Source organism: Numida meleagris, chromosome 20, assembly GCF_002078875.1.
Source record: "Numida meleagris isolate 19003 breed g44 Domestic line chromosome 20, NumMel1.0, whole genome shotgun sequence".
NCBI classification, from domain to species: domain Eukaryota; kingdom Metazoa; phylum Chordata; class Aves; order Galliformes; family Numididae; genus Numida; species Numida meleagris.
Window position 1 is genome coordinate 5,948,481 of NC_034428.1, and position 13,627 is coordinate 5,962,107.

The following is a 13,627-nucleotide window of genomic DNA, read 5'->3' on the forward strand; positions in this document are numbered from 1 at the left end:
TTGTTTCCATCTCATCCACCTTTTCACTAAAAGCAAGTTCTCACTTCTGCAAGACTCCATGGAGAGCTGAAAAAGAAGCCTGACAGAGGTCACCCCTACCGAAGGTGAAGCAGAGGCAGCCAATTTGCAGCTCTGAAAAGGAGATCTGGAGTATGTGGGGATGGGGGGAAATTAAATCCCATTTGATGGATATGAGAAACTAAATGATCCACTTCATGATGGTCTTCGCACACAAGCAGCTGCAAATCAGAGGATTGCTTCAGCCAGGAAATGTCAATTGTATGGAAATGTCATCTTCATTGCAGAGCTCTCCTGGGGCTGCTGGAAACTGCAATTCAACTGCATTAATTTCCATTCTTCTTTCTCTATCTCACTTTCTCTTTCACTTACCAATCTTTTAACCTTTATTAAAAAAAAATAAATTAAAAACACCCATTTTTTCTGCATTCAGTATCATTTTGTAGCTATAATTGCACAGAAAGGTTAGAGTTTCAATTAGAAAGGTCACCCCAGAATCACTGTGCATTGAATCCACATGTTGCCTTCAGTTTAGAAAGCTGAAGATGGCACTGAAGAGCTTCCTGTGCTAGGGCTGACACCTCCAGCTTCTTCAGTTCCACCAAAAATAAACGCTTAGCTGTTATTTTGCAAATAGCCCAAAGGCTCCCAGATCTCAGGAGATTTTCAGCGGGGAAATTGGTAACTTGAATTCAAACTGAAGATCAGATCAAGAGGAAGCACATATGCACGCAGCCAAAGGCATTCCCCAAATGGAGGCAGCCACACTTTGGAGGTGAGCGTCTCCAAACCAAGGGAACTGGCAATTGAGAGCCCATGGTATCTCCAAAGCACTGAAGTTCACACTTCCCACTTTGTGCTTTCTTTGCCCCTACCCTCGCGAAAACTGAACTTGTTTCGTAGGAAAACAGGCTAATGCATTCCCCAGTGCTGAACCAAAGAGGAACAACAAGGTGCACAGAGGGGGACAAGCGTATGGCTGGGCAGGAGAGAGGGATTACGTGCGTTTCAATTGATTTTCCACCATTAATGAACCGTGAAGTGCTTGTGATTGCATCTTGAAGAGATTTATAATTATTCATCGAATCTCAGAAGATAATTAAACTTCATTAAACACAGACATGACAAGTTTGCATAGTAAGAAGAAACCCTGGGGCAGGTTCCTGATAGAAGAGGGAGATAAGGTGTTGGGAGATGATAAAGAGAAGCAGGGAAAATAAGAGGAGCTCTTCACTAAAAACAATTTTTATCTGAATGAGAAACTTCTCTCCTCAATATGCTTTTTTTTTTCACCTTTCTCCTTCATTTTTTAAGGGAACTTTGCTCTTTCACACATCACAATCACACCGCTGCTTCTGGCTGACATGAAGGGTGCTTACATAACGCACTTAACCTATTCTGCAGCAGTCGCTGTGTGAAAACGTTCTGGTGTTTTAGAGACAGTGGGGACCGTCCTTTTGCATGTTTGCTGAAGTGGCTGTGAGGTACAAAGCCCAGATTGCAGAACGAGCTAGCAGGGGAGGCAGTAACAGGGACACGCAGTTCTCCATCATGTAGATCAGAATTCCCCACTGTTTTAATATTTGAGATATAAAGGGAGTGTACGGCTCTTCCAATTAGGCCTGCCTTAGCCTGAGACCACGTGAAAATTTAGTCCACACTCTAGAGCTTTATTGGGATATAATGGATCACATACTACAGGCTATGGGGTATGTTCAATGCTAGATTAAGTTATGCCCTACAAAATGCTTGACGAAAGATAAGCAGCATCTAAGAATATCTCAGAAAATAAAATTGTTCATCAAAGAAGGAAGCCACTGGAGAAAAAAGAAATCTAACAATAATGTACACTGCCTGTGGTCAAAGAAGTATTGTCCAGTTGGTAATAGCAACCAAAGCCATTAATCAAGGACAGCAGTTGTTCAACATATTGTTGTTGCGTTACCAGGTGCTGGCAGTGGTTACAGCACTCCAACTCAGGTAAACATCTGCATCCCCAAATGCAGTCAAAGCAGTCACCTATTGGAGCACTCTATCTTCTGCCCATACAAAGTACGGTTTTGATAAGCCAAAAAAACCCACCCTGCTTTCTTGGCTTAAGGTGATCTCACTGCCTTTTGTACGTGCATCGAATTCCCTGAGATGCAGAGAATGAGCCACGGTCCCCTCTGTTTTCTCCAGCCCCCTCGATAATGTAACCTGCCTGATCTACCAAGGGCTGTCCAGCATCAGGCTCAGGCAAACTCCAGCCTGTTGGGATACCACAACTACTGCAGAGGGTATATTTCTAGAAGTCAGCCTAGAGAAAAGGACAGAAACCTCAGAGTTGCTCAGGCTTGCCTTTCCTCTCAGAGGATTCTCTTTTCATTATAGCCCTCCTAAAACTGAGTAACAGGAATTTTCAGTCCTGAGGCCATCTGAATTTATTAAGAACTGGAGATGTCAACATGAAATAAGCAAGACCCAGTAAAGATGCTTCTTCCACCAGGCTGACATAACTTTGCTGAGCACACAGCTTTGCAGAGCACAGTGCATAGGGGATGAGAAAATGCAGTCTGCGCTTTATTTCTGGCATGAACATCTCTTTCCTGTGCACACCCAGGGGATCAACTGAGCCCAGCAGTGACATCTCTCTCATTTCTCCTTCATTTTCTATTCCTGCCTGACACACTACCTTGTCCTTCCCTTGCTTCAGATAGACTTTAGAAATATAGGCCTTCCCTGGCATGGTGTAAGTAGTATTCAGGTCTATCAGGCCTGACTTTGTAGAATCAGACTCATTTGAGTTGCAAGTGACCTTTAAAGGTCACCTAGTCCAATGCCCAGTTCCAAACTGGTACAGTTTAACCAGTGAAAATGCCTTTCATTTGTTTAATCATTCTGTGAGCCAATTAAACGGAGCTGATACATTCAAGGTGCAATCCAGCCTTGCTGTGCATACCCAGAGTACTTGCTCCAGTTTAACTGAATGAATTTAAAATCAGCATCAGGAAATCTGTGCAAAGCTTGCAGAGAGATTTCCAGTCTTTGCAGCGAAGAGAAAGGCTGAAGGGAGACAATCTCCACCCCAGACTCTTCTGATCTTGTTTTGCAATGAATCACACATCCCAGCTCTGCCATGAATGAGGTTTCTGAAGGCAGCGTTTACTCTGGCTCTCATCCCCATGCTGTAGCACCATGTGTTTTACAGCATTGTCAAACATAATGATTCCTGCCCTGGAGAGAAATTGGGTCCCGTTTTATATTTTATTGCCTCAGAAAGGACATTTTTTACCTTCCACAGTCCACAGTTGGCAGCAACAGCCGCATAAATCTTGCCAAATGCTTTTTGTTGATATATTGTCCAGCAAGAAGTCTGTGAGGCTGTGGCTAGCATGGAGTAAACAAGTTAATGGACCCCGATCCATGTCCAAAGAGGGAGAGCAGCATGGATAAAGAGCAATGCAAAGCCACTGCAGATGAAGTCTAGCAGCTGGTAGGTAAACTAAGAGACCCCTGGGAGCTTGTTTCCTACGCTTCATTCAGAATAACATGCAGATTGTTGGATGTAGCTGCATTGGGCATGGTTGTAAGCAGTTCCTGTAAAGCAGATGAACACATCTATAGTTGCAAAAGCATGTTTTGGTACCTGACTTTCTAAACTTAAGTGCACAGTGATGCAAGGGAAGATGTTTGTTCTTGCACTATGGGAGTATCCAAGATACGCACTGCAAGCATGCTAGTTGTTGCAGGAGGAGGAGTGCATAAAGATGACCTGGTCTACTTGTATATTCGCACGTGTATATACAGATATAGCTACCCTTGAGCCAAGCCCTAATTTCTAATAGACTTGTACTTTGCAGATGGTGACAGAGCCTCTGCCTGAGAAAAAGAGATGTTGAGCTTGATTCCTTTGGGCAGCTAACGAACCGCTTCCCTTCTCTCCATCTTTGTCCCTGCGCTCCTCCCTGAGCTCCAACAGCACTTTGTGTGTAATGAAGAGATAATGCCATAATGACTTGATATGTTACACTCAGCCTAGTTGTAATGCCTTGGAACAACTAACTGCCACTCTGAAAGTGCTCTAGCAAATCAGCTGGTCGTGTCCAGTTCACGCAAAGCCCTGCGTGCCTTTCTAGGCAGAGGACTTTTTCAGTGGAGATTCAATTCACAAACCAGAAGCAAATCACACAGTGCCAGATGTCCCAAGATTTACTGTCTCACAGTAAACACCCTCCAGACATGGGGCAGGAATCATAGAATCGTTAAGGTTGGAAAATCCTTCCAAGATCATCGAGTCCAACTGTCAACTCATCCTCACCATGCCCACCGACCACATCCCTCAGTGCCACATCTCCATGGTTCTTGAACACCTCCAGGGACAGTGACTCTGCCACCTCCCTGGGAAGCCTATGCCAATGCATTTCCACTGTTTCTGAGAAGAAAATTTCCCTAACACCCAACTTGAACCTCCCCTGGTGCAACTTAAAGCCGTTACGTCTTGTCCTATCGCTGTGACCTGGGAGAAGAGGCCCAAAACTGAACCCAGTTCAGACTCAAGGTGCGGCCTCACCAGTGTGAGTGTAAATGCAGCCCTACAAACACAGTCTGTGCCACTCAGTATGGTTGGCTCTATTACCTTATGAACTGAAAATTCTCCTGAGGCCTCAAGAACAAAAATACTGCAAACCCTGGCTGGAAACATAATGAACAGGGAAAAAGATTGATTGCTGTGGCTCTAATTAAGTGAGAGGCCTTGATAGCCTCATAAGCCACAAGAGCCAAACCAGAGACCTGACGGGGAATTACAGTGGCACAGCCTCCCTTACTGCACCCTGCCACCTTCTCCTTTTCGGACCAGCACCTTAGGATTCTGAGCACGCAGTCACCCTGCTCCAGGCTTTATAGGCTACAAGTCATTTTAAGGGGAAATAGAAGAAATGTGCTTTCCACAGCTGAGGGTGATAGGAAGCTCAGGGACTGACTACAGGTGGGAAGGAGCAGCAGTTGGCGAGCTGCCTTCCACCCTGAGCCTCACTTGATTTTAAGGTGTCTCTCCACATTAAGCACACAGCATTGCATCCATTTATAGTCTGCAAACAGTGCCTCATATCCTGGCCGGGAGGGCATGGGGAGTGCAGGAGGAAGTAGGAGCGAATAATTATCCACCAAGGACTTGAATTCTAAGAGATTTACATCCTTCCTCAGCCATAAACATTCCTGAGAGCTCTGGAGATAAATACTTGCTCTCTCTGCAGAGGAAAATGCTGCCTGCCAGCCTACAGCTGCTCAGCCTCCCCTACATGCCATTTCCCTAAGGATAACCCAACTCTCAAAGGGAACGCAGCTCTCTCCATCCCTACAGAAGTGATGTTCTCACTGGATATCTCTCTTGCAGTGCAGCTCCTGGAAAATACATGGGTCATGGGAAACAAAATTTGTGCCAGCCCTTGAGTTTGCGCTGAACTTGTGATGAACTCGAGAGAGACAGAGCCTTTCCCATCTCCCAGAGTTTGCACTCAGCCTCGCAGAATCATAGAATAATTTAGGTTGGAAAAGACCACTAAGATCATCTAGTTGAGCCCTCAACCCATCCATCACACCACCGTTAACACACCTCACTTTCCTTCTGCGCTTCAGTCCTACCCAAAAATAGAAAATTCCTGAGCCCATCCCACCCTTAGCTCCAAGCACACTGTTCCCTTTCCACATATTTGTCCAAGGATACCGTCCTCTAGCACATCATAGTATTTTTACCTACTCTTTTGTATGTGCATGTTGAACGTTTTATCTTCATAGCAGTGATTCAAATTCCTTGAACCAGGGATATCCCTCACACTTCACAATCTCCATGAGAGGTGATAGATTCTTGCAATGAGGTGGGGAAGCAGAGGAAACAGAACTTCTTGATTCTACTCCTGGCTTTGGTGCTAGCTTTTTCTATATGTTATTTGCTTGGGCTGCCTCAGTTTCCCCATTGTGACTACCTTACAGAGGCACTGTGAGACTGAGTCATCACATAATCATGGAATCAAAGGTTGGAAAAGATCATTAATATCACTAAGTCCAACCATTAAACCATCCTCACCGTGCCCACTGACTATGTCCCTCATTGCCACGTCTGCATGGTACTTGAACACCTCCAGGGACAGCGACTCCACCACCTCCCTGGGCAGCCTGTGCCAATGCATTTACCACCTTTTCAGAGAAGGAATTTTTCCTAATATCCAACCTGAACCTCCCCTGGTGCAACTTAAAGCCATCACCTCTCATCCTATCATCATTAGCTAGGAGAAGAGGCAGACCCCATCCTGCTACAACCTCCTTTGAGGGAACTGTAGAGTGATAAGGCTTATATAAAAGATTTTAGATATGAGGAGCTAGAAAAGGGCACAATCATTTCATGTCATGGTGTATTTGATCCTCTTAGTAGCCAGGCTCAACTAGCAAGATCGCATTGCAACTGATATCTGAGCCACACTGGAGAATTCGGCAGTTATCATCTTAACTTTGCAGTATCTCTTCCCAAACATGTTTGCAGTGCATTCCCTTGACCCCAGCACAACTCCACTTCAATCTCTGTCCATCACACGTTGTTGGCCTTGGAACTCAGAGCACTAGGGGGTGACAGACACATCCAGAGAGTGACAGACAGCCCGAGTCAGCAGAATGCAGCCCGTTGCCATGGAAATCCAAGCCCCCTTTTGAAGCATCTGTGCTGCTCAGGGGAACGTGGCCAGCTCCCACTGTGAAAAATCTTTGTAAAGAGTTCCATAGAGAGTTGGTTTTGTATCCCACAATTGCTCCTTGCTCCCCAGCCCAATTATGTGTTCTAGCAGGAAGCGATGGACCACAGCTTGGCTCAGGATGCGTGACGTCAGAGAGCATTGTCTAACAGATGAGCCTGCAACCAACGACACAATTTTCTAGCACAAAAGCTCTGCAGGAAAATTTCAGATATTTTTAATAGTGGAAAATCATAGAATCACTAAGGTTGGAAAAGACCACTAAGATCATCTAGCCCAATCATCAAAAACAGTCAAAAGATTCATTTTAACTGCTATGCCATAGGACATCACCAGGTGATACCATTCAAAAGCATGTTTTAGTGAGATCTGCTTATTTGAATGTGCGAAAGTTATATCTGGAAGGCTTGTTTATTTGTCCACTATTCTGACAGGCTTCTTTTGGATGACAAAGGTATTGTGATAGGTGTGACACTCAAATAAAGAAGTAAAATAAAACCAAACACTGGGACGGAGGGGTGTTGATGGAAAATTCCAGCAGCAAACCAACACTCTTGGCTATAGTGTATCTCATAATTGCAGAAAATGCAGGCAGAAAATGGGAGTTAACTACTTCTCTAACATTTCCAATCTTCCATAACATCACCACTTAGATACTTACAGCCAGTATTATGAGGGTGGTGGGGCACTGGAACAGGTTGCCCAGGGAAGTTGTGGATGCCCCATCACTGGAGGTGCCCAAGGAGGTTGGATGGGATCCCGGGCAGCTTGACCTGGTGGGAGGCACCCAGACCATGGCAGGGGTTTGAAACTGGATGACCTTTAAGGTCCCTGCCAACCTAAGCCGTCCTATGATTCTACAACTATGCAGTATTACGACCAAGAATACTCCTCTACCTGTACAAGTTCATGACAGCACATGCCAGCTGTGTATGCTGCATGCACATTGCCACGTGCACAAAACTAAACATGCTCATACGCCTGCCACTGTGTCTGTAAATGCACAGATGTGGACACCATGGTATAGGCATAATGTGAAAGGTGTGCAAGTTCCTTTCACTTATCAATAAATTTTGTCAAGCCTAATGACATGTCCTGTTTTCCCCATAAAATGATTTTGCATTTCCAAGCTTGCTTTCTTATCCACATCAATCCCCTTGGCTCTTACGAAATAAGAGGTATTTAAGCGTGGCTGCTGCTGGTAGAGGCTCCTGCTGGAAGTGCCATGTTATGAGCACTAGGAGCAGCTTGGGCTTTCAAAGCTTCAGACAGCTTCATTAGCCAAACAAAGGCCACACGTCCAGAGCAGTACAAAGAGTCAGGGGTGTGTGTAGAAGGGCTCTAGCCTGAGAATGAAGGCAACAGCTCTTCATTACATTATTCTACACATGACCCTCTGGGAACGGACAGTTGTTCAGGGAGATGTGATAATAAGCTCTCCAAGGATCCTGGCTCTGTGATGTCCAAAGCACAGATATTTGTGATCCTTCCACAACATCCTCAAGACTTTCCCCTTCAGGCTTCATTCCAGAAGCTCTGAAAGACACTTAGAAGACTGCAATGTACCAGCTTTCTCAAGCAGCTTCTTATACCACAGTTATCCAATTGTTAAATGCTGCTGTAAGGGACAACTGACGCTTTTTCATCCTCAGTGTCCCAAAGCTGCCTCCCCAAAGGGCTCTTCGCCCAAGAGATTTGCCATTAGTTGTTAAGGATACTCCCCGAAATCCACGGTTTACGCTGTACAATTCCACTGCCGAGTAGTTAGAAAAGTTTCTTCTGAACTTAGCCACAGAAATCTCTCCTCACACAAACAGCCTCCCCAGAGAAGAAAGAGGTTTACTTCTGGCTTGTCCTTCTTGAAATCTTTTTTTTCAGTGAACTTCAATGATAATTTGCACTGTGAAACCCAGCAAGTGAGCTATTTCTATTCCTTTTCCCACCACTACCAGTATAAATATCACCCTGAGTCCTGGGGGCTAGATGCCTACTTAAAAGAATGCTCTCTTTGAGCTAGAGAATTGGATTAACCAGAAATCACAAGAAATCTGGCAACGGGTGAAGATTTCACATGCAAACCTCATGCTGACATGCACTATGTTTTTCTGTGTCCCAGGCTTGCTGCTGGGTGGGTGAACAAAGTTCCCAAGCTTCAGCTAAACAGGTACAGGTTTTTCTGTGCTAACAAAGACTTCTGAGCTGAACTGCAGCAGAAGGAACGGGTCCATACTGGACACCAAAGCTTTAGGCAGCCAAGACACAGTGCCAATCTGCTGTTAGGACCTAAAGGAACATGTGGTCTTTCCTACCACGACATAGGACCTCCACATAAGCAGTTTCTCTCTTGCAACCTTCCTGTTAGCATCCCTGACTCCCATCCAAACATCTGCATCTCCATGAAATTGCTTCCAGATTACCATTAACTCATCTCTAGCCTCACTTTCCTTTTCCCCCTTTTCTCCTCGATTGTGAGGCCTTACCCACTTGGTTGCTTCATTACAGGTGACCTTCAGTGCTGGCTTTGTTTGGGAAGTGATTTAGAACCAAATTACCGATCTATTTCTTTCACCTCCTCCCTCTTACTGAATGCAGCAATAGCAGCACTGGAGAGGACGTCTGAAATAGCACATTCCGAACACATTATAGAAAGGGAGATGGAACAGAGTGCCATCCTCCACCACAGTTCAAAATGAAGGGGCTAAACTGCTCTTGGAGAAATGACAAAACAATTGCACAATTTATTCCAAGGATACAGGTGAGTCTGATTTAGATCAGCTGGAAATATCTCTTAAGGAGCTGGGGACTCTACTAAGAACAGAGGCTGCAGGGAAACATGGGGGTAGGTGGCAGAGCAGGAGGATGGCAAAATAGACCTTGTTCTGGTTAAATCTCATTGGAACCAGCAAGCAGAGCAGATTTCTCTGATTTGCACTAAATCAAGAGAACAGTTATGTCTGTTTGGTACAAACTGAAGTAACACTGGTTACCATTCAAATCACAAAGACAAGGGTTGAGCATGAGCTACAACACAAAGCTGTGAGCTTCACTATAGGCTCATGGCTAGAGGGGCATTTCTGTACACGTGTGAAAGAAAAAGAGAAAGGAAAAGATGAAAAAAATAACCAGAGCTGGAGCAGATCACCAGAAACAATCAGAACAAAGAAGAGAAATCTAAAAAAGTCAAAAAAAGAGAGAAATGATGCTGGTGAAAAGCGTGATTATAGAGTCCTCCATGTCTTAAGTGGTACTAAGAGCTAGAGAGAGTGAAAAGCAGAGTAATTGGGGAAGCAGGAGTGGAGGAGTCCCTGCTTATGTGAACTAAGGATTGTTCAACCTTACATGTAGAGTGTATATAAGCAGCAGACACTAGCATAAAAGAATGTCCAAATCAAACACCTGGAAAACTGGACCCACTCAAGTGGATCTGATTCTCTTTAATTTTTCATGTTGGCATATCCATCAGCCAACATTTTCTGAGCAAGTGACGAGCACTTACAGAGGAGCACTGCTGAGATGCTAGTGCTCAAGCTGCAGAATTCCTGGATTCTCTTGGACTCCAGGGACATTGGCCAGTGAGCAGAAGTCAGTGACCTCAGGAACAGCATAGAGCTTTGCAGAACTGAATTCTCAGCCTGGGGACTTAAAGTGATCTGTAAGTCAGACGTATGACCTGCTGTATGACAAATGTAACAAAGAGAATCTATGTGATTCTTAGCCCATGTAGGAAGAGAAGGTATAGACACGCTGAACTACTTTGAAGAATTAAATTAGTGGCAAACTGTTGTGCACAACCATTTCAGTGCAGTGACTTACAGTTGATAAGAATTTTATTTACTAACAGAAAACATAAGAGGAAAGTCAAGACTGTAAGCAAAGCAGTAACAAAAAAGCCCAGTAATGAGATGCTCATGTAGGAGGTGATTGGCTGATCCGTGTGTTAAAAAGCAACACAAAGTGGCTATAGGAAAACAGTGGGAAGAGATTAAGTGCTGACACTGAAATGCTATTTCCAGCTGACATTTATCTCTGCCTTGGAATTCCCAGTTGGAGAGGAGGTGACAACAAACAGGAGAAATTTACACTGGCCACTTTATGCAAATCTAACCTTTCTGCACCTGCCAGGTGGGAAGCATTTATTTACTCACTGGCTGCCTGGCTAAATTGGCAGAAGCTCCGAATCTGAACAGAATACAGAGAAGGTCAAAGGAATGTGGCTCATGACCATGATTTCAGGACCTGCTACAGGCATTACAGTGTTAACGTGGCAGTTGAGAGATATACACTCTAGGCAAATGAACTGGCAGAAGACAAGTGCATGTGCATGTGCCAGTATTCTTTCACATGAGGATTTCATTGCCCTCTGATGTGTACACTCAGAGATGCTAACCTGCACTGCAGTCCTTTCCTGTGTCTTGCTCATTAAGGACCTCAGCAAACCCCTCTAACTCAAGTATGAAGAGTGATTAATTCTGGACCAGGCAGATCTGAGTTCAGTCTCCTTTGTCACAAGGATTTTTCAGGATGCAAAGATCTGAAAATGAGCAGTAACTGTGAGATGCCCCAGTCTAGGGGTGAATTAGTCACAGTTTTAAATAGAAAGATAACATTTAAATGTACACTATCAAAACAACATGTTTATATTGCAGTCTAGAAAGTGAAAACAAATTCCTGCCATTCCTGAATAAGACTGTTTCTTCTTTTGGCATGCTAAATATTATCTCTTTGCAATATATAGCGATGTTCAGCTTTTTACATTAGAAAGTCTATTTTTGTCCATATAAATAAAATGCAGACACCTCTTGGGTAGAAAGCAGCACAAGAGCCCTGGTTCCTGGTACAGAAGACCAGGGAAATAGTAAAGACCAATTTGTCTGGCTAAAAGAATAGAGGAAGACTTCAGATAGGCTGCAGGTGCCTTTGCTCCACACCAAAACATGGTCATGACACAGGAAATTAAAACCAATGCCCTAAAAGCAAAAATATTGAAAGACAGGAACTGACTTCTGAACAAAACAGAGCATCCTGAGGCATCTGGTTCATCTAGGATCTCCAGGGTTTATAAAAGAAGATGAAATAATGCTAAGTTCACAGTAAATACCACTGAAATCATTGATTCCTCAGCTGATACACCTGTCACTGTGCAACGTTAGGACCGAAGCAAATGGCATCAGATTTGAAGGTCTCATGCAGAAAAAATGGACACATTTCCAATGCTGTGTCCTGCAGACTTTGGGTTTCTTTCAGCATATCATCCAGCCCAGTTTTGCTTAGCATGCAAGAACTGAAAACAGCCTGAGGTTGTCTGGTTGCAGGGCATGCCAGGAGCATATTTCTGAACCGGGTATGCCCTCACGTTCCCTCTGCCCTATATCTCTATCTGGCTGCTTTTGTGCATGAAGGGGAGTAAAAAAAAAAAAAAAAAAAAAGGCTTATGAAGGGTCAGAAAGAAAAAAAAAGAGGCAAAGAAAGAAAAATCCCATAGGATAAAAAGAGATGAGGAATTCAAGGCAGTTTTAAAGCAGTTAGTGAAGGCAGGAGCCCAAGCTGACCTGAAGTCAGAGCAGTGAGGAAGTAAATGGACTTTTAAGGACTTAGGCTGAGATTTTCAAAGTCTTTTCGACAACTTGGATGTTCGTTTCCACTCACTGGACACTCGCCAACAAAATCCTGTGGGCTGCTCTAATTCCGGAGGTCTCATTTCTGAAAAAGAGGATCTAGGCTACGCTTTATTTTTTTACCCTTCTTATATGGATCTATATAAAGAATCAGGCAAAACAGCAACCACGTCCCTCACCAACAAAGATTCTGAAGGGCCAGGAGCTGCCAGTTACAGAAGAGTGACTGCGGGGTAAAAAAGAGTTACAAAGAGACTCCGGAACAGCAGAAGGGCTCCTGACAGTCACTGCCACGTGGCTCTTTTGTTTTCCCCTGCTTTTCACTATGTTGGCTGCTTAAATAACAGCCACGTGGGTTGTTTCCCTTTCCTGAAAGAAACAGCAATAGCAGAAACCAGGTTTTTTTTTTCTGCTTTACAGTTCTCACGAGCTCCATGTTAAGATGACTTGAGGCTTCAGTTCTGTAAGACTATTGACTGCCCAGCAGGTAAAGAAAGCAATAAGTGGAAACCAGTTGATAGCAGCAGGTAGCTCCAGTAAGTTTTGTAATCAATACAAAGTATAGCTGAGACAGCTCCAAACACTAAGGCAGGGAAGCCCAACTTAATGCGTTTATAACCTTTCTCATTTCTTTTTGCTCATTTTTTAATTCCCCATTCCTTTCAGTAGTGTTTAAGAACTAATTTCTCCATGGACATAACAAGCTTATGCTTCATTCACCATTATCTTACGAACACATTGTAAATTGATTTACCTGCATGGCAAAGAGGAACTGCCCGGGATCTCCAGGACAGAGCTCAGCAGAAAGTAATTGAATCTGGTTGTTGTTGTTATTGGGTTTAAAGTGGGCATAAATGAGCAAAAAGCAAACGAAAAAGATCAGGCATTTAGGGCTTTCTGACAATGGCCAAAGTCTGCATCAAGGAAGGTGCGAGACCTTCCCACGTTCTTCTGTGGGATCCGGGCTTTGTTTCCTGCTCAGCTGGCTGTGCCAGGGACCCTTCAGACATCCTACCATTGTTGTTGTTGCATGGACACAAACTCAGAGCTCTGAACTCTGTCACAGTGTTTGTGTTTGAGCTCGAAGGAACACGGTAAGAGCCTCAGGGAGACAGGCGTGAAGGACAGGTAAGCAAGGCAATATCTAGATGTTATAAAGGCTTTGTAGTGCTCTTGCACAGACAAATTAGAATGCTGTAAGGAATCAATTGGCATTTTTCCCCATGGCACAGGACGAAAATTTCCATGCAATTACAGAAAGCGACGTGT

The 13,627-nt window shown here is 44.1% G+C and overlaps 1 protein-coding gene across 9 annotated transcripts in view; it reads right to left on the reverse strand.

The window, feature by feature from the left end:
- DISP3 (dispatched RND transporter family member 3) overlaps positions 1 to 13,627 on the reverse strand; it is a 120,449-nt gene that overhangs the window by 76,535 nt on the left and 30,287 nt on the right. The window lies entirely within an intron of this gene.